General features: G+C 43.2%; 1 long non-coding RNA gene across 2 annotated transcripts in view; it reads left to right on the plus strand.

Moving 5' to 3' along the window:
* LOC138300246 (uncharacterized) overlaps positions 1 to 25,612 on the plus strand; it is a 686,960-nt gene that overhangs the window by 78,464 nt on the left and 582,884 nt on the right. For both annotated transcript variants that reach the window (XR_011204895.1, XR_011204894.1), the window contains exon 2: positions 7,558 to 7,602. This is a non-coding gene — a long non-coding RNA (uncharacterized lncRNA). The remainder of the gene's footprint in view (positions 1 to 7,557; positions 7,603 to 25,612) is intronic.

Genomic DNA, 25,612 nt, shown 5'->3' on the forward strand with positions numbered 1-25,612 from the left:
ACAGTACGTGGAACTTGTAACCAGATACTGCTGGCTCTCCATGCTGCACATTGCCAGAGGACCGCTGTGATGCCAGGAGGAACCGCCACTGGACTTACTTTCTTGGTTGTTCTGACCTGCTGCCTGCTTGGCTAAGAGAATGTTTGTCACTTTGCTAGGAGGACCCTTGTGCTGGCCCACCTGCCTGTGCCCTGCTCTGTGCCACGGTGTACTCAAGGGGCTGTTGGCTGGCCCCACCCCTGTTCTGTGAACTCTCAGGGGCCCCAAATAGTTCTATTGCTCACCCCTGCCATGGGATCCTGTCTGGTGTAGTGTGCATCACCCAAGGGCCAGGTGGTTGCCCAGGCCAGTGTGCACTGAGGCACTTTGTTGTTTTCCTGTTTTTACCCAGCATGTGTTGAGTGCTTTGGATTTCCGATGTGATGTATGGGGCCGCTGCACCAAGATTGACCCTGTGACCGTGGCCCCTCAAAGAGGGAAACAAGACATGCAGGTCTCAGAGGGGAGGCGCTGATCCTGAGCACCAGCTTCCCGCACATAACCAGCTGCTGGCTGTTGGAATCCCCCTAGGATGGCATGCACTACTGCAAAAGATGAGGACAGCAGGGCCCGCCCAGCCCCGCCCAGCCCACCCTAATGCTGATGATTGGACACAGCTCCTGAGGGCTATATCAGAGACTCTTAAACTCCATGGGATTGCACTAATAGGTACTGTGAAGGCAAGAAGGGAAGCCCTGCCATGCACCATCTCTGCACAGGTGGTCCAGCCGTGGTAAACACAATCTGAGCATTCACTACTTTGTCTGCAGCTGCACCGCCTGCTTGTGGGCTGCTGCATTTGATCATCTGGAAGTGGAAGGACTGAGGTCTTCCTGCAGGATTGCAATAGTGGGTGTCCTTCGCCCACCCCTCCTCCTTTAGTGACAGGACTGTGGGGGCATTGATTGCACTGACACCCGAGGACCCGGTCTGGGACTCAAGGGATTACCACCAGAGTAAGTCCTGGTACTGTAGTGCATAGAGTAGGCACACAGGTTCTCTGCCCTTTGTGTACTTCTACTGACTTGGTGGGATTCATGTATATTTCATCCTGATTTCATCCTGATATCCCGTTGCATATGTTGCACAATATGTGGGATTATCCCTAATTTGACAACACTGATTCCCGTCGTATAATTCCTACCATTGTCTCCAACATGACTGCATTATTCGAGTACTTCAAAACAGTGTTTTCCTTTAAAAAGTTAGAAGGACATCTTCTGGCAGTCATGCCGGGCACCACTGTGTGACTCAATTTTTTTTACTTCCGTTTTTTGTTTGATCCCACTAATTTTAGCAAGTTAAATGCTGTCCTTCAAAGTGGAGTAAAATCTCTCAAGAACCCTATTGGTCGCTGGCTACTCTTTTGTTCCAATGCGTCACATCTTCAGGAAACCCTTTATTTACTTTTAAGTTACTTGTCCGTGATAATTGTTGATACCCCTGCTCAGAAAAATGTTTTCTAAGAATTTATTCACACTCCTCATTTTGATATCTTGCACCAAATCCATGCTAAAACATCCAGACTAACTTCTTCTCAGGGTTCCTTGGAAAGTGATTTATATTTAATGGGTGCAGTTCTCACCTTGTTTGTCATGTCAGGATTTCAGCTCTCCACACATTCCAAGTTTCCCCTTTCCAACATGAGTTCATAACCTGATAACTAGAACTCACACCACAATCTCTCTTTTGTCTTGAAAATACCAAATAGCCCTCATGAGATATTTTTAACTGCTGTCTCAGATTCTCTGACAAAATCAGTTTTGGCCTAAAGAGTAGACCCTTATATACCAATCATTCTTCTTTCACCTCCCAATATGGACAGAGGGCACCTCTTAAAAGTTTCTAGAGAGGCTACTTGCCCTCACCCAACTTATAGACTTTTTCTAATTCAATATCCATAATTACTACTTTAACAAAGTCCTCTTTGATTTGCTGCCCTTGATTGCTCCACACTACTTCACCTTCTCCCACTATTCAGACATTTCTTTATCTAGATTATCCCCTTCAACCCTTTCTTTTGGCAATCTGTTTAAACAATCTGCTGTCAAAGTATTAATCCCTGTTAAGTACTTCACAGTAAAAGTATACTCTTACTACCCACTTTAAGATTCTGGAAGGGAAGTAATTTAAACTCTTTTTGTGGAAACTTTAATTGAGGGGCTTATGATCCATTTTTACTACAAGTTTGAGACCCTAGACAAACGTTGATACACCTCAAGTTCCAGCTAGTGTTTCCTTTTCAGTCATTCAATGTCTGTATTCTTTCCCCTTAACCCTTTACATGTCATGGTGATGGTTTTCTATCTCATTAAAACAGAACCTCAGCTCCAATCATTGTCATCTGTTGGAATCCTGCTGTTTGCCTCTGGGTCAAATGCTTGAAGATTGCAAACTTCCTTCAGGACTCTTAGACATCCCCAAACTCATTCTCTCACAGATCCCGCCCTTTGTTTAACAGCTGCCTCATTTTGTCAGTTCTACATGCACAATGATTTACAAACCTGTCGTAAAGCTCAGCTGTGACGAGAAATGTAAACAATCCCTCCTTGTTGTTGGATGTGGATAAGTTGGATACGTTTTCAATGGCAGAGACCAAGGTGCCTTCAGGCTTTGCTCTTTTATCAGATAGTGGATGCCCCAAATACTGTTTACTCTCTTTGACGAAACAGTATTTCTTTACTTTGTGTTAGTCCATTTTCCCAAGAAGTATATCTAACACCATTCTCTGCCCTAGATCATGTTCCTCTTTGCCCTTCCCTGCTACTAGCACACCATCCTTAAATACTAGGATGCTCTCTATATCATATGGTCACACCTAGTAACAACTAGTATCGCCTAGTCACCAATACCCTCAGGGAAAACTGAGAACACTGTGACTAACCCAAATTGCATTCTCCCATATTTGTAAGTTCTTAATGGTGTACAAACAATACCTATAGCTAACTCTTGAGAAGAGTCATGTAACAATGTTGGATGGAAAGCAGAGGCTAAGTCCAAAGTGGTGTGTTCCCTGCAATAATATTACCATTTCATTTATGTTTGGCAGGGGGAGCGTACCAACTACTACATTCCTATTTAGTGCTTGGAGGTCAATGCAGAGTCTGATTGTGCCCTATAGCTTGTGGGCTGCTACCACTGGGGCAAACCATTCAGAGGCTACACTTTTTTAAATCATTCCCACAGTCAGTAACCTTTCAAGTTCCTTGTTGATTGCCTCTCTAGAATGCACAGGAATATTATGTTTTATGCAGAACCATCCTTCTGCAGAAAACTTTTGTACACATACCACTTTGGACTACCTAACTCTTACCTGAAAACCTCAGAGATCTCATTGTCACTATTCTTGTCTTCTATCAAATTGGTTTGTGTAGAAAAATGCCTCTTTTTGCATGATCACCCCAATTTTTTAGATTGATGCTGCAGTTCTATTTTACTCTGTGCACTTCAACTCAGCTAACCAGGTCCCAGTACATGTGCTTGGGCCCCTAAAGCATGTTGAAATTGGCTATACTCCTAATTGGCATACATAAACTTACCAGTAAGTCCCTTACCCAGGGCTTGCAAATTAAGTGTCACTAGTGGACTGTAGCACTATTGTGCTACCCAACACAATGACAGTGCAAACATGACTGTCCCCTGCAACTGTAGCCTGCCTGTCTGTGCAGTTTTAAAACTGCAAATTTGACTTGTCACAACTACCTCTTTTGACTGGCCTAAATCCTCTTTCTGAATGTTAAGTCACTTCTAAGTTAGCCTATAAGGCAAGGTACATGTCGTATAAAAGTAGGACATGCAGATGGTAATGTCAGACGTGCCCTTATAGCGAAACGGCCTAAAAAACGATTATCATTTTAACAGGGTTAGCTGTTCCATAGGAAAGCACTGGGATACAATATTAGATTTAATAATGTTATTTCCAGCTAGTTAACAGATACAAAATTCATTCTTGGATTTTTAAAGAAAATATTATAAGCTCAAGTCACAAGTAAAGTCTGATTTGTGATAAATACTTTGTAAAATGTACTTTTAGAAAGTTAACGTTTTCTGCCTAAAGCCTCTAGTAACCAATTTATATGTGCTTTAGCTGCAATGCAACCCTCTTAATAAGACGTGAATATGCTGCCAGAGCTGAAACAAAGGCCTGAGGTATAGGGAGATGCTCTGTTCTTCCAAAAGGATGACTCTTGGGATTGTGCCCAGCAACTTGATTAACTTTCAGTAGGCTTGGCCGTTCAGAGTCAAATATTAGCTGACACCTGGGCAGGACCTATTTTGTCCACCTAGTTGGGCAGGAACAATTCCCAGTGAGGTTGGAGCTGCCATCAGAACTGGTTGAAGCAACCACAGGGAAGGCATTGCTTCTTTTCCTGGCCACACCTCTGGGGTGGGCACAGGAGCTCTGCAGAGGGAAAGAAAGGTTCTGCCATATTGGTGTTAGGTAGAAAAGGGAAATGTGGAATTGTTTGTAGTAGGGCACACAGGCTCTGCTGGAAAAGTGGGTAGGGTTACCCACAGGAACGTTTTCCCTATTGGTTAGGATTGGACCAAGAGTCACCCCTGCTCACAGGCTGGTGCCAGACATAAATGTGGCATCCCGGTAACCTCTTCAAAACTCTATTCGACCTGTGGAGGACAGAAAAAGGTCTGCACCTGCTGTTAAGACCTCTGAGGAGACCTGAAAGGCTGGAACTGCTCCCACTTATACCCAGGACAAACAAGTAAAATATAAGGGTCAGTTAGCTGACCTCCTGTTAAGCTACGGGGACATGACATAAGCTGCAAGAAGCTGACTAATTCTAACTGGGCTTGCCCTGGACTCTGTTGGTGGCTTCTGCTAGAGTGAGTCTTGACCCCCAAATGCTATTCCTGAGGTCCTTGGACCCTTGGTTATGTCAAAGTGTACTCCTCTTAACATCCTGAAAAACTTTGAACTTAGAAACGTTTTTGCTCTAAAGACCTACCAAGCCAATCCAAAGAAGGTGCATTATCACTGGGCCAAAGATTTAGCTTGCCCTCACTCAGAGCTTTTCCAGCAAATTGGTTTCAGTTGGACATCACGGAAAGGATATCCAGCCTTGTAGATCCCCCTCAGCTTCATCTTGTAACCTTGCAACACTGGAGAAATCAGAGCTCCTTCCAAAAACTCTGAACATATAAATCTTCGCCAGGCAAAAGTGTCTGGCTGGCGTGGGACCTTCTTTGGGTGCAAATTAAGACATTCTTCCCCACTCTGAGCTTTCCGCCAAAAGTCAGTGGCTTCACCAGGACTTGATGACCCATGCTCAGCCTTAAATGGTGCCTAGGTACCGATCAAGTCCAATAAAAGGGTGACTCAATAATCCTTTGTGAGCTTGGGTACCTAGATATAGCAAGGTAAACTACAGATAAGGGAGTCTTTCTTAAAGCACAAGAATCTGAAACATTTGATGTTAATCAATCAATTTAATCATGTTTATAGAGCACGGCTAATCACACATGAGGGTATCCAGGCACTAGGCACAAGCTGCTAAGGGGCCCGGGTTAACAGCCAAGTCTTGAGTCCTTTCCTGAATTCCAGAAGAGAGGATGAGGTCTGAAGGTGAAGGGGGAGGTTGTTCCAGGATTTTGTCAAAAGGTAGGAGAAGGAGTGTCTACCGCTGTTGCTTCAGCAGATGCAGGAGGTGTGAGTGCGAGAGAGAGGGAAGGCGAGGGCAGGTGCTTGGGGGCGTAGGTGGAAGTTCAGGTGGTGGTTGATGTATGCTGGTCCTTGGTCTTATAGGGCCTTGTAGGTGTGGATCAGGATCTTAAATAGACATCTCTTCTGAATGAGGAGTCGGTGGTGCTTCTTGAGGTGAGGGATGATGTGGGTCACTAAATTTGCTCACCACCCAGTAGCTATGACACAGAGAAGACAGGCGTAGCTAATGGCAATGTGTAACATATTTGTGCAGCACCAAAACAACTTAGTTAGAACATCAAACAACAAAAATCCCAAACCAAATTAGATAAATAAGACAAAACATTAATAAGTATACAAATTATTACCAAAGCAACAAAAAATCCAATAAGCAGAACTCGAGATAAGAATTTTTACAGATATGAGTAAAAATAGATCCAAAATCACTAACTTCCAATGATAGTTTATGGAAGCTGTGCACCAGAAATGAGTTGTGATTTCAGGCCAACGGCACTGGAGATCGGGTCAGATACTGCAAGTGGGTTTATTCCAGTGAAAGATTTTTCCTTCTGACGTAGGGCCAAATTTAGATCTTGGTGGATGGAATACTCTATCACAAAGGTGACGGATAGTCCATCCAAGTATTATGATCCCCATAGGATATAATGGGATCGTCATATGGCAGATGGGCACATTTGTGACAGAGTATTCCCCTTTGCCAAGACCTAAATAAGGCCCTTGGTGTTTTAATGGAGCTCAAAATCTTCCAGTGGGGCACACCTGAAGCTGTACCCAAGGAAGGTGCATCAAAACAGACCTTTGCTGAAGAATCGCCCTGGCAGCTCTAGAGGTTCAAAACTTTTTAAAAGTCCCTGTGTTTCAAAATTTCTGGAGCAGCTGCTCTGGGTCACTTCTAAGCGTCCCAGGGGACCTCAAGGACTGCATGTTGGAGGCCAGGACTCACTCCAGCAGAGGCCACTAGCAAGGCCCAGTTGATACTGGTGAAATGATCTCTTTAGGAAAAAGGCATCTGGCAGCTTGTTGTGTCTCCAAAGCCACGAACGAGGTCAACCATGTGACCCTTGGAGTCCACTTCATTGTTCTTGGTTGGGCACAAGACAGAGCAGGTCCAGTCCTTCAGGGCTACTCCCAGGTCACAGACAGCTGGTCGGTCCTTTTCTGATATTCCACAGGTCCTAAAAAAGGAGTTCTGATGAGGTAGGTAGGTAGGTAGGTGTGCGCGTGTGTGTGTGCGTGTGTGTGTGCGTGTGTGCGTGTGTGCGTGTGTGTGTGTGTGTGTGTGTGTGTGTTGGGGGGTGGCCCCTGGCTCCTCACTGATCAATGAGATAAAAGTTCCCAGGAGCAACCCTACCCACCTTTGCAGCAGTTCCATTTGCCCTACAGCAAACAATCCCACATTGCATGTTACTTCTGTATTTCAAGAGTAAATACATTGGGGCACTCAGGTGTTCCACAATGTACCAACTTAGGTGTGTGGCTTTTGAAATGAGCAATCTCCGCCTCTGTGGTCACTGAAAACTGTTTCATTGGGGAGCTTCCCTCCCTCTGGGTTTGGTGCAAACCTTACTGTTGGGGAAAAGGGCTTCTTTTTCCATGTCTCACCATAAATTTACTTGTGAAAGGGCAAGCCCCTTTACAAGTTAATAAAGTTACTGAATCAATTCTACTGGTGTTCCTATAAAGGGATGTGTGGCAGGTTGGCACAATGAGGACAAGCAGTCAGTGGCAGTGGTGTTACGGGATTTTATTGGTTATCTATTTTTAGTCTCATACAGTTAGATTTTTCCACATCGGTGCTTGAATGTCTCTTTAATCTTCTCTCCATCTTCTCGTTACAGGGCTCCCAGGAGGCGAATGGGGAAACAAGAAGGAGAGAAATACAGGTAAGTGTTTCGGGTATTTGGGAAGGTTCCTAGCTCTTTCCTATCGTTTCTCTCTTCTCTTTCTGTTCTTCCGTCTTTCTCTGTCTTCTCTGTGTCTCTGTCTGTCCCTTTTCCTCCTTTCCTGTGCCCTGTCCTGTCGGGCTCCTTTTTATCCTTTCCTCTCTTCTCTTGTTGCTTGTGTGTGTGTCGCCTTGGTGCTTCCTTTCTTTATCTATCCGGGTTTTCCCTTCCTTTTCTCCCTCTCCTTGCTTTTCTCTTCGTAGGCGTACAATATGGTTATTTTTCCTTCCTTTCTCCTCTATGTTTCATGCAACCCTTTCTGTTTCCTGCCTCTCTTCTCTGTCTCTGTAATCTATCTGTCCAAATTTTGCTACTAAGTCCTGAGGTCCCTCCCCGGGCTCTGCATGTCCCACCTCTGTTACCCCATGTATATGTTGGGAAATGTGGAAAATAAATAAAAAAATTAAAAAACGACGATAAATGTGCACTAAATCAAACTATACTGACAACTTTTCTATCGGGCTCTGTTTTTTTTTTTCCCCTTTGCATTCCTCCCTCTCTTCCATTTCTTGTAGTGATGCACGCACCTGTGGTGGCCACGCTTTCCTTCAAGCGTGGCCGGGGCTTGCGCAGAGCGCCTCCCACACCTCGAACTCGGCGTGTAGGTCTTCCAGGTACTCCTCTGTTATCAGGTTGTCTTGCTCCTCTCCGGTGACACTCCTGGGCTCATTACTCCTGTCATCATCTCCGTCGCCCCCGTCCAGTCCCGAGTCCTCCCTTTTGAGTCAGCCAAAAACACATACCGCCTGCTCTTGCCCTTTTACACCTGGCAGGGCAACGGGAATGGTCTCTGCTATGTGCTCTTCCGGGTCGGAAGAGGTAGAGCTAGTGTTCTCACAGTGCGACGGATCCGCCTGCTGTAGCAGCGGTCTGTCACAGGAAGAAAAGCACATGTCCACACGCAGGCAATTGTTGCTGCTCGGGGAGCAGTTTTCACACCAAGACCAAGTGCTGGCTGGACAGTTGCCGGAGAGCTAAAGCAAATTAGCTTTCAGGAGCTTCAAGGAGGGATAAAGTAACTCTCTGAAAGCTACTTTGTTTATTCACCAATTAATTCGATTTTAATATATATGAAAATAGTCTTGAATGGGTTTTATAGTTGTTTCATGTCAAATGTTACAGATTTTACAAGATGTACTTATACATTGTTTGGGCTTCAGTGAAAGTGCTGCTAGTGAAAACTGTTTTGGGGCCTAGTCACTGGAGGAACATGCCTATTTCAATTTTGCACATATTCCACTTTCAAATATCAGTTACCCTAACTTGTTGGTGACAATGTGTTTTTAGCGGTCACTTATGAAAATTTAAGTTTTCCAAAGAGTTATTTTGATATGTCTATACGGTAGATTGTAGGCTGATGCAGTCAGGCTACAAAGTGAAAGTCTGAAGTCATGTGTTCTCTGCCAGTGTACTGGATGGCACAAAAAGTGCTGCAGTGTACAAGTCTCATTTATATTTTCATGACACAGGTGTATTTCTGCACCATATACTATGGCCTTATATGAAAGGTAAATAGCCCTAATAGGGTCAAGACAATTTCAGTGTTTGAATGGTAACACAGACACATTACTCTTGGTTAGTGGGGTAAGTGCACAGAGTTCTAAATCCAGCAAAACAGGTAGGGCAAATATTGGGAGGAAACCATGCAAAGGATGCTCATTTCCTGTACAAAGGCTTTTCGAGGTTCTCTTTGAACAAGTATCCTGTGATTTTATTGACTCTGCGTCTCCCTTTTACTACAGTCCGGCAACATTAGGTGTAATGCCCTTTCTTATTACATAGCTTACACGTTGCCCTTGTGGGCAGGACGTTCTCTCCAAGTTACCATGTGTCCTCTCTCTCTACCCTGTGACACACCCCCTTTGAGTTGCTCCTCCATTTTTCATCTACGTAATTCTTTCTTTTCAACTATTCCACAGTGGAGACTGGTATGGTCCAATTTCACTGATCAGTTTAACCAAGAACCCATGGTGGTCGTCCTTTAAATTATTCCTCCATTGCTCCAGTTCCCCCCAAAAGACCATACATGTATAAATCAGGCCACTAAAATGTTCATCTGAGAAAAGCAATGTCTTGATCATTTTTCTCTGAAGGGTGCCTTGAGTTGATACTTGGTCTCCTCTCATATGGTCTCCTGCTGACACCCTGGTTTTCTAAAGATCGACAATTGTCGATGCATAACCCGGCACTTCCTTCTCCTGTGTAGAGTAACAAACCACACTTGATACTTAACTGCAATGTGCACTCCATATTTTATGTGGCTAGAAGCCAAAAGTGTTGCATGTCAGTAGGTCGAAGGTGCACACACAGAGGTTTGCAGGTTTACAGAGGACAAGCAGACTTTCTTTTCTGACTGGATTACTGTCGTAGGTCCTGACCTTCCTCTGCTGTCTCAATTTGGCTTACCTCATCCCACTGGGAAAGGAGCGTAATGTCAATGGTACCCACAGAGTCAAGGTGGCATGTGCCTGTCTAGCTCAGCTTGCACGCCAGAGTCCAGTGCGGGCAGTCCCTACATGCGAAGTCCATAGACGCAGTTGCATCTTCATGTCGAAAGTCTGTGAGATAGCGGGACTCAAGTAAGCAGGATTCATTTTTAAGATAAAAGTATCAATATGGGAGCACAGGGGAGGCTTCTGTTCCAGATTGATCCCTCACATCAACAGCTACCCAAATTCAAGATCCCATTCCCTCAACTACTTAGCTGCATTGCATGAGCTGCATTCCACCAGGCCTAGTCGTGGAGTACCACAAGTAGGTCCCTAGATTTTGATTGATTCATGGTGATAATTTTGAAGAGTACCTGTGTTTGCTGAACAGATGGTGACATGCACCAATCACAGAGCCACACATGATTGTTCTTGAGCTGCAGCGAGGAAAGTATGTGCACACATTACAGTGATGAGAAGGGGCAATGCAGAGTCTCCACGACCTGGTGGGCAGAAAATCTGGATTTCATTAAAGACACAGAGGCTTAGGAGCATTGGAACATACAACAATTCAAAAATAAAAGGTAAGGTGCACTTATAGCGTGCACTTCTTTGCATATATGCACTTTTTTTCTGAATATAAACGTTTGCCAATGGCTTCCTGAGTTCGCCTCAGCAATAAAATTGCACTTAGCTGTAGTTATTGTGGCTCCGTGTGAATATTCAAGACGTGGTGTCCCGAGTTTGGTAGCAGAGGCCTGTTGTCAAGAAGGTGAGCTGGAATTGTGAACGATGATATTAGGAAATCTGTCTATTAACCCCTTGTTTTATGGATCCATGTATTGCTTACTTCTGCAGTTTTTACTTTGTATATTATCCCAAAGCTTTTCTCCTTAGTTGCTTCCTTCATTCTGCATTACTCCAGCATTTATTTGCCCCTGCCTTTATTCAGTTCTCAATCCACAAGTTTCCCTCGTGCCTTAATTCACTTTATTCACCCCATTGCTTAATTTGTGCCAGTGTTCGATAGTGCAGTGCACCAGGACTCGTATTTTAGGGCTGGCGAACTTTCAGAGGTGGTTTGCGACAGCTGACGAGGCTTCAATAACCATTCATGAATAATGTCACCAACTAGTACTGCCTTAAGGCTGAACAGTGTACTGAGACGTGAAGCAGTGACGTGTCACATTTACACACCAGATTACTCCAGTGAGGGAGGGACTAATGGCACAACCTACCCACGCCAACCTCCCTTTAGTTGATACTTTCACATTTCTGTCCCGTCCCAATTACCTTGTAGCCCTTAGTACAAAATCAGCCCAGGCTGGGTCCGTTCCTTTGCTATCCTTGGCCCCTTGAAAGCAGAACGGGGGACCTTGAGTGTGTGCCATACCCAGCAGCTCCAGCCCACGCATCCAACACCAATGGACTGCAGATGGCAGCTTGAGCGTGTCACAACTCGCACTAGCACAGAACCAGCTTTTCATGGCCCATTAAGTAGCTATTTAAGCCTTGGTGAAATTGCAAATTCAGCGGTGGTTGTGTCACTAGCAGTCCTGTGCCAGTGAATAGACTGGTGAGTAACAAGTACAGAACATCACTACAACGAGAGAATGACTCAATACTGAGTATGCAGTTTACCCAGCTCACTTACAGATAGATCCTCCATCCAGAGGATCTGTAGTGTGGCCGCCAGCCTGCCTCCATCACAAGGGCAGACTCGGATGGAAGTATAGTGAGACAATTGCTGCAGCACTACTGTTGGGTACAGTAATTTCAAGATGTGGCATCATTGTCCTAGTTTGGGGTTTACCCAAAGGAATGGGCACTACCCATGGGAACCGCTGTTTGCAGAGCGATGTCTTTCTTACTTACCTATTGCAGCTCATCCTGAATCACATAGAGGATGGGCCATAGAAGGGGCATTCTTTCCCTCTCCACTGTAAGTTGCAGTGATTGCAAATTGCAGTGATATGTATCAATAATTTGCTATTCCAGTCACAAGCCTTTGATCTCTAACATCAAATGGCATCTCACTCAGGAAGAAGAAGAAGTTGTTTGCTCTGGGCGGCTCTAATCCTGTGAATGATGAAGAGTGCATGCATATGGCTCAGACAGTAGACCAGAGGGCCACTGTATGCTCTTTCTCCAATCCATCCCCGTGTTGTTCCTTGTATATCAGCATTTCTAAAATCAGCTCCTCTCCTGTATAAAAAAAAAAACAATTTTGGAAGTGCCAGTTATCCGAAGGCAGGTGTGGAGGTCCACAGTCCCTCGCAGGCCTCCATCCCAGCATTTGTAGTGGCCGCAAATTGGCCCCCGTCTCATACATACTACTTATGAGAAGGGCTTAAGCTCTCCTGTGAATGTGCATTTTGCAATCCCTCTCATTAGTACATCGGACTTGTGGCAAAATAAAGAGCAGGTTGCTCCAAAAGGAAATTAGCCTTTGGATGTCCCCCACCCCAATCTCAAAGGAAAGCCAGGTTGTGAATGTGTCTTTGTAGTTCATACCAGGCTCTTGCATGACTTGGAGGACTATTATTTTGCAGCCGGTGGCCTGCTTGTGTCTCATACTGTTTAGGAGAGGCTTTGGGGCTCACAGTGCACTGAAAATTGATCATCATGTTCCCATGATCAGAGTCAGTGAATTCCTAATATTGACAAACTCTGCATTCAGTTCTGGACTACCGTCTCACCCAATCTAAAAGTCACTGCTACATGGTTATCAAAAGTGACCACTGAAAAGACCACTTCTTCCCATTCCAAGTTAGGTTTTCAGCGCTGCATTGACAGCTGTACAGCAAAGAGGGTAGTACGCATGGCGATGAGCTCAGGGTAAGGCTCTGATTCCAAGAGGGCTGCAAATTGCATGGCCTTGTAGTCTCTCATTGCACATCTGTTAAAGACTAATTGTGGGGGGGGGGTGCAGGTTGTGACACATTCTTCTTTATATACAGTATGTCAGAATGGCAAAACCTCACAAAAATACACATGCTATTCATCATTATGAGTTTTACATTCCTCTCCTGTGCAGTTTGCTTAGTGCCTATCCACTGGGTAAAAACCCTGAGATGCACACATTTGTGCCCTAGTTGGGCGCAGAAGTAAATGGTTCAGGAGGCTGTTCAAATGTAAGTAACATGAAATTCTCAAGTAATTTCATATCTACTCCTGGGAATCTGTGACTGTTGCAGCTTAATAGCAGGGGCCCTGTATTCTGTTATGAATTTCTTCGTAGTCAGAAATGTACTCTAAATATGGGTATACATTCCCAGTTAAGGCTCTGCTTCTTAGCGGAAGTCATTAATCTGCACTTGCAAACCTACCTCACATGGGCCCAGATTTATGACATTCTACAATTCACAATACAATTCTATGTTACTCCTGAAAAATGTCACAGATTTCTTTTTAGGGTCGAGCCTGCGAGTGCATTGTGACACTAATGTGTTCAGTAAAGGTCTTGCAGCCTGCCCAAACGCTTACTATTTGGTGGCTCCAATTTCAGTCTTCTTTGCTGCCTCCTAACTGACCCGGCAGCCAAAACTTCACTTCTGTTTGCCTCTACGGAGCAGCGACCAGGTACAGATTAATCATACTTAATCAGTACCCGTCCGTTGCTCCTGACCTGATTGAGGTACTATTTCTCATACCCCACTTCCCCCTCTTCCTCCCATCTGGTTTCCTATTTGTTATTCCAAACTGATGCAGTGTGTCCTGTCAAGAGGGTGTGTTTGGACGGAAAATTCAGTATGTGCAATGCACATAAACATCACTCGAAATGTGAATCAGGAGGAAAATGCTTCTGTCTCCTTCCATAGCACTTTTTTTCTTTCGCTTGCCCCTGTCGTGGCTTTTTTTTGCCCCATCGCTTGTACCCGTTCCTGCATCATGTCCCCCACCAGCCCCCACACCACCCTCTTTTCAGTTCAGCTTTCTACTTTCCATGTCTGACTTTGGTGTCTGATGAAAAGTTAACATTGTCCACAGTTACTTAGCGGCGAGTTGTCCTAGAATTCCATGCCCAATAGCTTGTTTTTAGGTCGTGCGTACAAGCGCTTTGACCGGTTGTAAGTATTGTGGGCTTTTAACAACGCCCATTTCACGCCCATTACTTTCACTCGTTCGTGGGCTTGCCTTTCAAAAATCACTTGATGTCATAGGTAAATGCTTTATGTTTTCCCGCCTTGAAGCTGTTTTTGTCACGCCTTGCAAACTTCCCCTGTTACATGGATCACTGCACGATTGCTGATATACTTAGCGTGGGCAAACTATTTCTTTTGTCTCTCCCCTTCATGCTGCATGGCAGCCATGTCGCTCATAGCACGAACAGGCACAACAGCGTGAACTCGATCAGCGGTATTGGAGCGCTGGTCATATTTTCACAGTTACCCAATCAGAGTCATTTCTTGTGGCTCTCCCCTTAAAACACTTGAAATTGGTGAATGCTTTACGTAAAACTGAAATCCTCAAAGCGAAAGTGGCTCTTGCGGCTCTCCCGGCACAGCCAGAAAGCCTATAGTACAATATTCACTGAACTCGGGAAAACTTGACCCATGATGCTTTGCAGGGAATTATTTTACAAAATATGTTTGCTGATAACGCTGCCTGTGGTGGTCCTAGCACAATGAGACCACCACCAAAATGTTCACAACAGCATGCCCTTTTCGTCTAGATCGACGTTACTCAAAGTACGGCCCGCGGGCCGCCAGCGGCCCCACGGACCTACCTTGGCGGCCCGCGAGTGAGTGGTGGATGGTCAAATAAGAATGAGCCAATCTTCAGCTTCCATTTTCTGCGCGGCGTCAGCGCGGAAGACGTCTGAGCATTTATTTTTTCACGTCTTCACACTTACTCGAAACACCCCGCAGCTAGTGCGTGTTTTGCTGTCAGGAGCGGTTCTAGATGCAAAGAGGCAGTGGCTGTCCGCAGCTCATGCACAGTGGGAGTTTTCTCGAGTTAATGCACGCGCTGGACGCGGGAAAAACATGAACAGCAGACCCTTTCTACACGATGAAGCAGCGAAAACAGGATTGTAAAATGGCCCCGGGAGCACGTGATATTTGTATTTCCGAGCTGTGCCATCTGTGTCCATCAGGGTGACAGGAGCAAGCAGTCTATCCGTGCCAGATATCACTAATTGCTAAATCTAGCCCCTCTAAGCCCCACCCCCTCTAAGCCCCGCCCCCCCCCCCCGCTGTCACTTCAGTGCGGCCCTCGGCCGCAAACCATGCTGCAATTTTGGCCCCAGAGAAAAAGTTTGTGAGTACCCATGGTCTAGATCATCCTTGGGTTCCCACACTAGGTTAGTGGTGATCCCAAAATAATAACCCTTCCCACCATTCAATATCTGTTTAAACTCTCTCACGGCTGGAACTTTTGTTTTACAGCTGGGCGTAGCTTCTGTTTTAACGGCCTTCTTTGTAATATCATTGCTATAGGTCTGCTACCCCTGATTATATGTAATGCACTATATCTTTTAGAGGCTAAATATATACTTACACTGCATTATTTATTGCCATTTTATTTTTGTGTCTTATGCCCTCTAGGGATAAACTATATAGTTACACAACAATTTTTCTTATAAATGCTATTTTCATTGTGGTGTCCTCTAGGGGCTGTTCTAAGCATCACAGTCAACATATTAAAATATTTGTGGCACGGAAATATGTCGCGTAATGCTTTGCAGGGCATTACTTTTACAAACCGTTTATGCTCATAGCTCAGCATGTGGTGGTCCTAGGACAATATGACCACCTTCAGAACATTGACCACAATGTGCTCTTTCTGTCTACTTCATCTCTGGGTCCCCACACAATGTTAGTGGGGATGCCAAAATAATAACACTTACCACCATGTATTATCTTTTTAAGCTTTCTCATGGCTGGAACTTTTGTTTTACAGATGAGAGAAGTTCTGTTTTATGGGCCTTGTTTATAATATCATTGTTATAGTCATGCTAGCCTTGAACATGTGTAATGCACTATGCCATCTAGGGGCTAGATATATAATTACACTGCATTACTTTCTCCCATTTTTTTCATGTGGTTAAGCTCTCTAAGGGCTGACTGTATGGTTACATGATCACGTTTCTTCCAAATGCTATTTTTTTTTTGGGTGTCTTCTGGGAAAAAGTTCTGAGCATTACAGTTCACATACTATTATATTCACGGCATGAAAACTCACCCCATAATGCTTTGCATGGCATTAATTTTACAAAACATTTGTACTCATAACTCAGCCTGTGGTGGTCCTAGGACAGTGGGACCACCTTTAAAATGCTTTTTCTGTCTACATCCTTGATTTTCAACCTGTGATCCAAGGACCCCTGGGGGTCTGCGAAGCCTCCACAGGGAGTCTGTGACTGCTTAGAAAATTAAATAATATTAACAGATTAATAAAGTGGATATAAATAAAGTGGCTAAACGTAGAAATTTAAATGTCAAAGAATTTGAAAATGGTGGCTATAACTTAAATAAATGTCCTCAAATTGATTTGTGGTAGCAGCTCAGGTGCATCAAACAGAGTATATTATGGACGAAGTGTGGCTTCAATTAAATTTAGAAAACCTCCAGCCGTCCTATTATCATCTATATTTGTTTGCAAATTAAATTAAATGTTTTACCGTTTGTGTATTTGTTTGATACATGCTTGTTTCTGTATTTTTATGTGTATTGTTTTTCCGTTCAAATCATTGACAACGATTAGGCCAGTGTCCCTGGATTCCAGTAATTACTCAGTTGGGGGGGGGGGTGGTCCTGGGATTCTAATAATGATTCAGTGGGGGTCCCTGGGTTCCAGTAATGATAAAGTGTGGTCCACAGAAGTCTCCATGTTGGGAACCACTGGTCTACATCATTTCTTGGTCCCCACACTATGTTAGTGGGGACCCCAAAATAATACCCCTCCCACCATTCATTGTCTTTTAAGCTTTCTCATGGCTACAACTTTTGTTTTACAACTGGGAGAAGTTTTGTTTTAAAGGTCTTGATTGTAATATCATTGCAGTAGTTCTACTATCCCGAAAACACCTTCTAGGGGCTAAGTATATGGTTAAACTCCATTACTTTCTCCTGTTGTTTTCTGGGTGTTATCCCCTCAGGGGCTAACAATATGGTTACATGACCATGTTTATTACAAATTATATTTTTGTTATGGTGCCCTCTAAGGGGTGTTTTGAGCATTACAGTCTAATGCCAAACAAATATTTCTGCTAAAGGTTTATATGTTAATAGTATATGTTTTAATAATCTCTCTTTATTACAATTATGACCATAATTCAGGCCAATTTACATCCTTATTACACTATGACTGTTTGAACATTCTTGTTATGCTTGGGTGATCCTTCTAATTTATTTCTCCTCTGTGGCTGTCTTGTGTCTTTTTTGGAGAAATTGTGTTAGCCAGCCAGCAACTCTGATGATGAGGTGGTGAAAGTGGTATTCTATTGGAATTAGCGTGGCAGATGCTAAATGGCAACACTTTTATTTTTTGCTGCAGATAAAAGAAGGTAAATGGAAGTGCTTTCGTTATTCGCAGGACAGCTGGAATTATGAGGCAGGCTTGGGCAATTTATGTGGCAAGAAAAGCCCATTTATGAATTTACAATGCTACTAGCTCTAACTCAAGCAAATGCAATACCTATTGTATTGCAAATGATTGTTTGTAACTGTAAGGAGTAGATCCTGAAACCTGTGCATGCGCTTCGCAATTTATTTACCTACCAGAAACCAAGATATCTCATGATGCAATGATTGCCTCTTTATTCACTTTGTAACACAAGAAACTTTGAGTGATGTAGGAAGAATGTAACAGTGGGCACAAGTGCAAGCACGGAAGATGACCCACCCTAACACCTGGATGTGTAATACAAGACAGTAATTTTTGGTGTGGTGCAGAGGCCCCCAAAACCCAGGGCTCCGGGGCCACTAACCGTGCTGCACTATTGATAAATATGCTTCAGAGGACCTCAACACCGTAGCAGAACTCCCACTTCTATGTAGAACTGTGGTTGGCATGGGAGGCTCATAGAGCGGTGTCTTCTGGTGCACTAGGCATAGTGGATTGTTGGCAGAGAGGTTTAACATTCAGGACCTAAACAAGCCTGCTGCTTAGATGGTCGTTTAACCTGTCAGCCTCAGGCTACCGTCGCAGTAGGGTAGTTTAGTGGGTGGAGCTGCTGCATCAATAACATGTGTGTAACTTAAAGGAATGAAAATTAATATTCAGGTGGTTCCCACACAGCATTTCATACTCCAGGATGAGTGCCACAGATTTGTGTAATGTCTGTGACTTAGGATCCAGTATTCCATCTTTTTGCAGTTTGGTGACCGTACTACGTACTTGTTCAATAGTGAGGCAATAGATCATATGCTTCTAGTCCTAAACTTCACATGGTACATTCAGGTGCTCATTACGAGTCTGGCGGTCCTGGGAACTCCAGATTCGCGGTGGCGGTCGGACCACCACCAAAGCAGTGGTCCGGCCTCCACATTATGACCCTGCTGGAGCCACCATGGTCTGACCGCGGGCACCGCCAGTCGACAGCCTGCTTGTGCCGGCGGTCTTAATCCACCAGGGCAGCACCCTGGGGATTACGACTCCCCTCTCCGCTGACTTTTGCATGGCGGTGACGGGATGCTGAACCCTCTTGTGTAATGGTCTAACTGCACTTAAACAGCACGTGCATCGGTGTAGTGTGATCCACATCATTCTGTAGGCGAGGTCCAAAGTTATCACTTTACAGGAAAAGTCGGTTTATTGTGTATTGTCTGATTCCAGTTAGTGCATATTTGTAATTCACAGTACACTCTGCACGTAAACTTCTACGGAATACCTTTTATGTCTGCGTTAATGTCTGCTTCCTGTACAGTCTTGCACATTCAGAGTGTTTTGCTGGAAATGTCAAGTCAGTCTTACAATGCAGGCACGAGATAGCTCACTGTGTTGATGCTATGCAATCCCCATAATACCCGTTGGACAACTACAGTACCAGTGCAGTGAGTAATAAAAACTCCTGGGATGTAATGCAGCAAGTTACGACTAGTGGAGCTGAGTAACACTTAATGAAGCAGCAAGACTAGCAGAAAGCACTACAAAAAATGTTTTCATTAGTGATTACTTGGGCACGTGCTCCACGATGGCTGGTGTAGAGTTCTTGACATGAAAATTATTATTAGTATTGATATTTTATTATTCTTGTATACGCACCTCATTGCATTGTTTCACTAAAGTAGCAGCCAATAGGTACAAGGGGGACAGATATTTCTTGGGTAGACATAGGGCCTGATTCTAACTTTGGAGGACGGTGTTAAACCGTCCCAAAAGTGGCGGATATACCACCTACCGTATTACGAGTCCATTATATCCTATGGAACTCGTAATACGGTAGGTGGTATATCCGCCACTTTTGGGACGGTTTAACACCGTCCTCCAAAGTTAGAATCAGGCCCATAGTGTCTTCTTCTGGAAAAAGCAAGTAATGGCTATTTCTGATAGATTCAGCTCCTTCACTTGGGCAAACTAGTTTGTTGTCAAGTTCAGAGACTTCCTGGGTAGCTGATGTATTTGAAAGATTGGTAGAGGTAGAAACGGGTCCGCTAGACTTATTTTACAACTTCTACCTTGTCCCTTTACTCTACAAGAGACCCAATAATCAGTCTGTGCAGAAGATATGAAGGGTGGGCTGGACATGATGGCTCAAGTGACTTGAACAACCATCAGGACAAACGTGCTAACAAAACGTAGTGATCTGAAAACCATGACTTTGAAAACCGGCAAGACTTGCCCATCTATCTTTCTAAAGGCTGGTTATTTTAATACCATCAATTAACTAATTAACTAATATTAACAGCTGCCACACCAGTAAGAAAAATCATCAATAATTCTTTAAATATGGGAACCTTTCCTGAACACCTTAAAAAAAAGCATACATGCACCTGTTATTAAAAAAAGCAAACCTGGACCCTCATGACCCCAACAACTACAAACCAATAACAAATGGACCTTTCCAGTGCAAACTGATAGAAAGAGCAGCATTGGCACAGATGTCACAATTAATTGAAGATAACTCCATACTTTCAGACTACCAAACTGGATTCCAGCCAGGAAGAGGCACTCAATCTGTACACATCACAATCTGGGATGATCTTCTAAACACAGTTGACCACAATGGAGTTGCTGCACTACTTCTCCTTGAACTCTCAGCTGCCTTTGACTCCGTTGATCATGACGCCCTAATTTAAGAGGCTGGCATAGAAGGGCCTGCTCTCAACAGGATCATATCCTACCTTCAAAACAAAAAAAATGTAATCTATTATCCCCCTTTCTCGTCAAAACTCAATACCTACATGATGTCATTTCCAGAACTGATCAATGAATTTCAACTTGCATGCTACTACTATGCAGATGACACACAAATACTCCTTAAATTGGAATTCCCCAAAGACATTGGAAACTTACAAATCTTTAGTTGCCTCAGAGTCGTTGATCAGTGGATGACATGGAGCCATCTCAAACTAAATGCTTCCAAAACAGAAATACTTATATGTGGTGACTGGAAAATTTATGACCCACTGTATGCCTGGCCTGATGATCTGTAACCACCTCCTCAGGTATCTAAGGAAGCTAAAAACCTTGGAATTACAACAGTCAACAATGAATGCCCAATTGGACAAATTAGCACGATCAAGCTTCATCACCTTGAAAACTCTGCGATGCATCTTCCCCACCTCGGATTTCCACACAAGGTCCAGGCTAATATCTCTCTTGTACTATCTAAACTAGATCACGCCAATGGCCTCTACTGTGGATCATCTCAATCTACTATGTAAAAACTACAACGCATTCAGAACTCGGCTGCCAGACTACTGCTACATGTAAAGCCAAAAGCCCACATCTCCCCTGCCTCGAGGGCACTACATTGGTTACCAGTTACCAGAAGATCCACCTTCAAGCTGCTTTGTATCACCCACAAAGCAATAAATGGAACAGGACTGCTTTTCATAAAAAAAAAAAAATCATCAAATATATTCAACAAAGAAATCCCTGCTCAAGATTGGCACCCGCCTTAAAACACCACCATAAAGGAAAAAGACAATAGGTGGTACATCCTTCTCTATTCAAGAGGCCAAACTATGAAATTCATTACCCCCAAATATAAGATCCACAGATAACTATCTGGTCTTCAGAAGACCACTCAAGAGTAGTCTCTTTCCTTCATAACCACCATATCCAAACAGCAATGGACTGCATATGCCTTTGTTGGCAAACATTTATAATCTGATTATGTGCATATATATCTAGATATGTGTATTTCTTTAAGAAATATGTATAAGTATTGTTTTATAATAATAAAATATATACATACTCTTTAAGCCTGTTTAACAAATGAATATTTACTCACGGTTAAATGTATATATGCGTGTGTTTGTGTGTGAGAATGTATATATGTGTGCATGTATATATGTATATATAAGTATGTATACAATGTATGTATTTGTATATGTGTGTGTATATACATATATATATATGTGTTTATTATTTTATGCTTAACACGTTCCTAGGTCATCGCATAGTTCCTTGATAAGTTGTTAGATTAGATACTTATGAATCCCTGCTTTCATGTTGTCTATCAAAATGAGCAAATGTTATCTTAAGTATGTGTTACATGTTTATCTTTGAATTGTGGTAGCTAAGTAGTGGGAGAGAATTTAGAATGTGGGGCAGAAGCGGTTGGGAATGGTTGGTGTAGGACCTGCTGTACTGTGCTGCTTGAATAAAGAACAACGTTTCTTAAAATTACATGGAAACCGACAATTGATTTTTACACGTGGTGACGAGGGAAAAAGGTATCTGCTACGTCGACAGCAGCACAGGTGCGATACCACGTTTATGAAAAAAGTATTACAGTTCAAACTGAACAATTCACCATAATATCAACAAACTTCTACCATGATTACCGTGTCATTTTCACGAAATTTGACCTGCGTACAACGGAACTGTATAATTTCAACAAAAAGGCAAGTGTTTTAACTAACCTTGAGTATTTGAGCAACTGCACTAGAACGAGACGTCAGGAAGCAACATATGTCTTTCAACGCGCTGGAGCTCGTGCAACTTTGTAGCTACGCAAGTAACCAAGGAAATACGTCTATGCGTATCAATGTAAATGTAAATTAAAATGTAAATTAGCACTTGTATAGCGCACTACTCACCCGTTAGGGTCTCAAGGCGCTGTACTCATACCGCTATGGAACCCCTCCTGGCTTTTCCCTGTGAGGCGCCCACTCCTGAGCACCCCCAGGGTGAAGCCAGGCATCCAAGCGCTGTTGGGGCCGTTGTGGAGATTAAGCAAGCTATTGCCCAGAGTTGCAGAGTGGGACCCATGAATTAGATTAGGCACCGAGGCGAGAATTATCTGGTCAAGGGGAATTGAGCCCAAGACCTGCCGAATCGGGACTTGAACCCTGGTCTTGAGCCAGCTCTCTGCTTCAGGGTCTGCCGCTCTAACCATTGAGCCACACTTCTCCACAATGCTACATAACATCACTTGACTTTCCGGTGCCTAGCAACAAGTTGACTTTGCTTCCACATTCATTTGAGTTTTCTGATTTCTCAGTGAGTGCTGACATTTTGGAATACAGAACTGCAATACGAAAAAGAGGTAAATTGCCTTTTGGCCTCACTGTAATCACTTCTGGGGCACCTGCATATTAAAAAAAAGAAATAAAGAAGAAAACGAAAGTTATTTATTAACATGCAATTTGACCACCATCAAATTTTCTTCAAAATAAAGGCAAACCACCTATTTCATGGGTGAGGTGGAAAGAAGAATTCACAACATATCTTAAAGCTAGTGATGTTGAAAGGAGGGCATGCAGAAAGGAGACAAAGTATTTTTCTGCACAGTTTAGGTTCAGTGGGTCAAGTAGTATTCAGAACTTCACCACCTATGAAAGGTCAAGGTGACCGGAATGCGTATGAAGAAACTTTACTAAGGATGGAACATCAATTTAAGCCCATGTCTAGTGTTGTGCTAAATAGATTCAAGTTCTATACTAGAGCACAAGAAGAAGGTGAAACTTTTGATACATTTTTGACCTCTCTACGAGCCTTATCCGTTAACTGTAATTTTGGTCACATTACGGATGAAATGATTAGGGACCAAATCATTGTGCCTGTTAAGAACAAAAAGGTTCAGGAACATAGACATTGTTGTTAAAAGCTTTGATGGTTCAAGGATACATGTTATGGGATATAAAGTAGTTGATATTGAGTTCAAAGGAATGATAGCTGAGATAAAAATGTATGTAGCTATTAAAGGAGTCAGTGTGTTGGGATGGAAAGATCAGGGGTGGTAGGTATCGCTCTTAATCCCAGAAGTCAGGATCCGGTGTTGCTGGTTGAGGATGTAACTGATAAGGAAGCTGTGATTAAAACATTTCCTAGAGTTTTTACTAAAAAATTGGGAAAATAAAGGGATATAGCTATTAAATAAAACTGAAAGCAAATACTATCCCTGTGAAACAGAGGATTGAATGTTCGGGAAGAGTTAAAAAATATGCTAGACGACATAGCCAAAGAAGGGATTGTTGAGGAGATAGAGTCCTCAGAATGGGTATCTCCCATTGTCCTGGCCAGAAAAGCTGATCAAATTCTCAGGTTATGTGTGGATTTTAGGTCATTCAATGCCAATCTGGTGGTGGACTGTCATCCACTTCCCAACATTAATGAGGTAGTGTCTATGCTGGAAGGAGCAAAAATATTTTCTACCTTGGATCTTCGTTGTGCCTACCACCAAGTGGCACTTACGGATGATTCTAGACAGTTTACTGCTTTCCTTAGTCCGCAAGGGTTTTTTCAATTCATCAGAATGCCTTTTGGTCTAGCCTCTGAGGCCTCTGTCTTCCAAAGAGCGATGTATCACATATTTAAAGACTTAGCCAAATTTATAAAGTGTTTCCAAGACGACATTTTGATCTTTTTAAAGGATGAACAAGAACACATGGAACATGTGGAGGAAGTGTGCAGGAGACTGGAATACCATGGGTTGACTCTCAAAGGAGAAAAGTGTAAATTATTTGTGAATCTGTGGAATTCCTAGGGCACACATTGTCAGGTAATGGTGTAGTCCCCAAAAGATCTCTAATTGACGCCATAGTAAAGGCTCCTGCTCCAGACAATAGAGAGAAATTGTAATCCTTTGCAGGATTATGTGAATACTACAGCAAGTTTATTCAGAATTTTACAACCAAATGGAACCACTTAGGGAATTAACTAGAAATTAATTAGACTTTGTCTCAACTGCTAGACAACAAGCAGCTTTCCATCTGATCAAGGAGGATATTGCACATGCTCCCACTCTTAAACCATTCTGTCTTAACAAAGTCTCTGTAATCACAGTGGATTCAAGTTTTTTTGGCCTTAGAGGTGTACTTTGTCAAAAGAGTGGGAAAAGTGAATGGTATGTGGCATTTGCCTCCAGGACCCTTAATGAAACTGAGAGGAAGTATGCTGCATTGAAAAGGAGTTGTTGTTAGCCTGTGTGTGAGCTGTAAAGCATTTGGTTAATTATGTATGGGGTAGCAGGTTCATTCTGAGAACTGTCCATAAACCTTTAGTAGGAATCTTGTCATCAGGAGGTGGATGGAATGTCACAGCACTGGTAGCAAGACTTACTTCACGATTGCAGGAATACAATTTCAGTGTCGCGTATGTGCCTGGGAAGGACAATGTTACAGCTGATTGTCTGTCCCATCTGCCTTGCAATGATACTTGCAAAGAAGAGCACAATCAATTAGAAATGATTGCAACTGTTGGAAATTATGTGAGTGCAGAATTCAGGAGGTTGGCAGAAGAAGGATGGGAAAAAGAAACTAGTGTTGATGCTGTTTGGCAGATGGTCAAAAGATACATTATTGAAGGATGGCCAAGGGAAAATTATGTAGATAGTGAAGTACAACCTTTTATAAAAGTGTCTTGTGAACTGGAATTAGAGGGGAACTTGATTTTTAAAAGAGGAAAGTGTATTCCTCCGGTTGCCTTGCAAAGGGTAATCCTAGATCTAGCACATAAGGGGCACCAAGGCATGTCATCAATGAAAAAGACTTATCAGGGCTAAGTTTTGGTGGCCAGGCATGGATGTTATGATAGACAGGTTGGTGAGGGAATGTGCAGTATGCATGAGCAGTGATAGAATGCTTAAGACATATTCTGCTGCCCTTAAACCTCTGTTATAGCCAAGTTCACCATGGGGAAAGGTGGCCCTTGATATTTCTGGTCAGTTCAAACAATTACCCCAGCAAGCTAGATATGCTTTAGTGATGATTGATTACCATTCAAAGTGGCCTGAGGTTAAGCTTGTTGCACAGGCTACATCATCAGTTGTAATTGAATGTTTGAGTGAAGTATTTGCCAGGGAGGGAAGGTTGTCCAGAAACGTTGGTAACTGATAATGGTGTACAACATAAGCCACATGAAATGGAAGAATATATGTTGAAGTGTGGCATCAAACATATAAC

Source organism: Pleurodeles waltl, chromosome 6, assembly GCF_031143425.1.
Source record: "Pleurodeles waltl isolate 20211129_DDA chromosome 6, aPleWal1.hap1.20221129, whole genome shotgun sequence".
Classification (NCBI taxonomy): Eukaryota; Metazoa; Chordata; class Amphibia; order Caudata; family Salamandridae; genus Pleurodeles; species Pleurodeles waltl.